The sequence below is a fragment of the Propithecus coquereli genome, unplaced genomic scaffold (genome assembly GCF_000956105.1).
Source record: "Propithecus coquereli isolate 6110/MARCELLA unplaced genomic scaffold, Pcoq_1.0 Scaffold163, whole genome shotgun sequence".
NCBI lineage: Eukaryota > Metazoa > Chordata > Mammalia > Primates > Indriidae > Propithecus > Propithecus coquereli.
This window is the reverse complement of record NW_012140858.1, coordinates 961,492-965,960: the sequence shown is the minus strand read 5'-3', so window position 1 is coordinate 965,960 and position 4,469 is coordinate 961,492. Positions and strand designations below refer to the sequence as shown.

The following is a 4,469-nucleotide window of genomic DNA, read 5'->3' as shown; positions in this document are numbered from 1 at the left end:
TTTGAAGAACTTTCTTCATATTCTACTCACACAGAACTCTAATATCACATGGACTAATTGAGCCTTTTTACACAAAGTCTATAGGATGGAAGCTTTCTTGAAAGATAATGAGTTAGTAAAATTATAGCGAAGGATAAAGGAGGCAGGACAATGTCAGCTTTTAAATATCCATTTATCACACATTCCAGATGATGGAAAAGAAATGCTGGAGCAATAGGTCAGCTGTTTTTATGTTTCTCCCTGAATCAAAGAGGGGAGGGGACTTTATGGATCCCAGCTGTGCTTACTTTCGGGTTTCCTGGCTTCTTACCATTCTGTATTCTGTAGTCTACGTGTCCAAAGCTCAAGGGAGATTTTGAGCCAGCAGCTCTTGCACAAGTTAGTTTTCTTTTCTTTTCTTTTTTAAAAGAAAGAGTATCGCATACTTGTAATGCTTACCATACTGCCATGATGCACTTAAATGCCAGGCCAAGGCAGGGCAGGAGCTGGGGGTGGGGAAGGGGGAGACGGGAAGAGGAGGAGGGATAAGACAAGAGGGATGAAGAAAGAATGGAAGGGAGGAAGAAAGACTCTCAGAAAGTGAGTCCAGTGTGTTCCATTAAGTTCCAAGGAGGGAAAAAAGGAAGGGAGAAAGGAAAGCAGCAACCAAAGAACCAAGAATTGAGAGGACTAAAGGGACTTACCTATTTTATTTACCTCCTTTCTAGGTCAGTAGTTCTTAAATGTTAGTGCACAGCATAATCATCAGGAAAGCTTATAAAATGTGAGATCCCAGGATCTGCCCACAGTTTCTGATTTGTTGGGGCTGTTCTGGGGCCCAGGAATCTGCATTTGAACAAGAGAAAACTTAGCAACACTAATGGTGGAAAGCAGTTTGTCCCAGGTATTGGGGCCCTGTAGAGGTTGCTTGAAGGTGGGCGATATGGCACAGGATGAAGTCACATAAGTAGAAAGAAGAATGAACATTTCAGATGGAAATAGAGGACGGGGGAAGAAAAATGCCTAATGAGCAAAACAAAAGTAACAGTAATGAGATGTGGGAGAAGGGGGTGGTTAAAGAGGAAGTGTGTAGCTACAGAGATCCATTTTAGCTCATAACACCCAGAGTTGCCTACTGAGATGACACAGAGGACAGGAAAAGGAGAAGAAATAAAAGACGACCAATTTGCTGCTTATGCATTAATTAAATTAGCCAAAACTTTTGGCTAAAATTCTTAATCACTTGGTCGGTCACATGTCCCCCACATTCCACTTTGAAATACTTATTGCACAATAAGGAAATCACAAGAAAGTACTATCAGAAATAAATGACTGATTGAATTAATTGCCCTCATGCCCAGAGAGGAAGATGGAATTTCAAAGCAGCTGAAGCAAATCTGCTCCAGAGGAGACAGGATCAAAACTCACCAATAGGCAGCTGGTCGGGGGCTGTGGGGTGCACCACAAGGCCCCCACCAACCTCTGCCTGGAGATAGGAGTTCTGCCAGGGACCCACCTCTGTGCCTTCATCTCCCTGGTCTTACATGTGTCCCCACTCTTAGCACAGCACCCTGTACACAGTAGGGGCTCAATGAATGAATGAATCAGCAGTCCAGTAATTCAGTCCTTCAGGGGTCTCAGGTGGAATGGACTGGGCACCTAGAGTGTGGCAGGCACTGTTCCAATCCCAGGGGATACAAGCAGTGTAGAAAACACACACACATGTGTTCTCATCAAGTTTATACATTAGAGGTGACTGATGAACAAGCCAAAGGGAAAGAAGGCCGAGGGGAAGAAGGTGTCCCCAGTCCCTGCTGTTGTGAAGAAGCAGGAGGCCAAGAAGGTGGTGAATCCCCTGTTTGAGGAAAGACTGAAGAATTCTGGCATTGGACAGGACCTCCAGCCCAAAGGGGACCTCACCCGCTTTGTCCAATGGCCGTGCTAGGTGTGGTTGGAGCAGCAAAGGGCTACCCTCAATAGACACTGAAAGTGCCTCCTACAATTAACCAGTTTGCCCAGGCCTTGGAATGCCAAACGGGCACTCAGCTGCTTCAGCTGGCCCACGAGTACGGAGCAGAGACTGTTGGCCCAGGCTGAGAAGAAAGCTGCTGGCAAAGGGATGCTCCCACTGGGAGGCCACCCGTCCTCTGATCAGGGGTTAACACTGTCACCACCTTGGTGGAGAACAAGAAGGCTCAGCTGGTGGTGGTCACACTTGCTGTGGATCCCGTCGAGCTGGTTGTCTTCCTGCCTGCTCTGTGTTGGAAGATCGGGGTCCTTACTGCATTGTCAAGAAGGCAAGATTGGAGTGTCTTGTCCATGGGAAAACCTGTGCCACTGTCACCTTCACTGTCACCTTCACACAGGTCAACTTGAAAGACAAAGGCTAAACTGGTGGAAGCTATCAGGACCAATTACAACGACAGACATGATGAGATCTGCCACCACTGGGGAGGCGGCATCCTGGGTCCAAAATCCGTGGCTCATATTCCTGAGCTGGGAAAGGCAAAGGCCAAAGAACTTGTGAGTAAACTTGGCTAAATGTATACTGTTAAGTTTTCTGTACATAAAAATAATAAATTCTCCTTAAAAAATTGCCAATAGAAGGATGGAAACTTGTTATTCCCTGACTCAGAAAAGAAAATTTCAAAGTTCAAGTGCCTGTTCTGAGAGTTTAGAGTTCAAAACGATATCTGGTTAGCCACTGATGATTACAAAATTTCTATGTATGAAGGACTTGGAGGCAGCAACAGGGTTGGTTGGAAGGAAGCCTACAGTTGGGTTTATACAGCACTTTACATAAGTTTCAGAAAGTCAGCCATTCATCTCACAGAACAGGGATGACAGAGATTGTTGGTGGTGGGGTGGCTACAGCTATCCTAGTCTGTTTTTTTGGTGAGCCAACAACAAGGCTACTATTCCCTGAAGTGGAGTCACACAACATCTCACTAACATATTTTAACCACAGGAAAAATGAAAACATGAGTCTTAAAAGAGACTGATAAACTATTGCCTGCAACCTAGTGGGGACTCTACTTACTACAAAGACATTGGAATAACCTATACACATCCTACCTCCTGAAATGAAGCAAGCTGCGAAGTCCCCACCACCGCAGTCTCTTTATTTCAACAGCAGACATTCCCATTCCCTGGTCTGTCAGTCTACTCAGTGTCTTGTGTCCCCGTGGGAACATTTGGTGCTCCTAGATGGCACACGCATGTGTGGGAAGCCGTCTATCCAGCCACCTCCCTCTGCCAATGCTGTGTTTTAGCTCTCATACATGGTTGGATGTCACATTGTGCAAGTGTAGTTGGAACTTCCCCTACACCCAGGAAAGCAGTTCACAAGCTCTAGGATTTTCGGTTTCCCCGACACCTTTTCTAGATATATTCACTGCCCTCTACCCTAAGAAGAGGAAAGTGAGGACACTGGTATCTGACTTCATCCTATTCTTCTTCTCCACACTCCACTAGAAAGAGAAGACATGAACTTTTATTCCTTCCGGTGTGGCAGAGGCTGTGCTTACTGAACTCCTGTCTACTTTATACTTGTGAAACTCTACGATCAAGTTAGCAATTATGCAAGTGAGAGCTCAAAGAATTTAGAAATCCTTTTCTCTCTGGGCAAAGCTATTTCTATTTGACAGTGAGAAGCTTAACATTGACTGCTTTATTTCTCTTGCATTCTTGCTGTTAACAGTGCTAATTACTCCCTGTCACCCAAGTTAAGTGGATGCTCAAAAGAGGAAATTCACATTAAAATATTTCAAAAATTTATTCATATTACACAAATATTTTTCAAGTTTATCATTTTTGAAAATATTGCTTATTTTTATTTACCGGCATTTATGTAATTAAATCTGTCAATCTTTTCCTTTATGCTTTCTTCCATTGGTATCATGCCAAATCATTCCCAAATCAAAGAATATTTTTTAATCAATATCTTTGTGTAAGAATGTAGGTATCTATTTCATGAATGAGCACCTTATTCATGTTACTTCCTACCTTAGTAAATGTTACTTCCTTTCTTTCTGTTGCTCAGGGCAAAACTTCGGCATTATCTTTACTTCTGTCTCTTACATTTAACGTATTCAATGCCCAAGCAAATCATATTAACTTTTCCTTTGAAATATATCTAGAATCCAACCATCTCTCGTCTGGTCAATTGCAGTAGGCTCCTAAATGATCTCCTTGTCCTCTCCCCCTGGTTGTCTCTTTTCAATATGCCAGGCAGACTGTTCTTTTAATACATGTGTCATTTTTCTTCCTAAAACCAATGGCTTCATCTCATTAATAGAAAAATCCAAAGTTCTTCCCGTGGGCTTCAAGGCCCTGTGTGGTCTCTCCCCCAGCATACACACCCACCACCACACACAACCTTCTCTGACTTTCTATCCCAGCCTTCCTTCCTTTCCTCCTTTCTCTCCAGCAATGATCTTGACCTCTTGCTGTTCATTTGATAAGGGAAGCAAACTGCCAACTTAAGACTG

At 43.6% G+C, this 4,469-nt stretch overlaps 1 pseudogene; it reads left to right on the top strand.

The window, feature by feature from the left end:
* The first annotated feature begins 1,738 nt into the window (after positions 1 to 1,738).
* Positions 1,739 to 2,520, top strand: LOC105807704 (annotated as a pseudogene).
* The last annotated feature ends 1,949 nt before the right edge of the window (positions 2,521 to 4,469 follow it).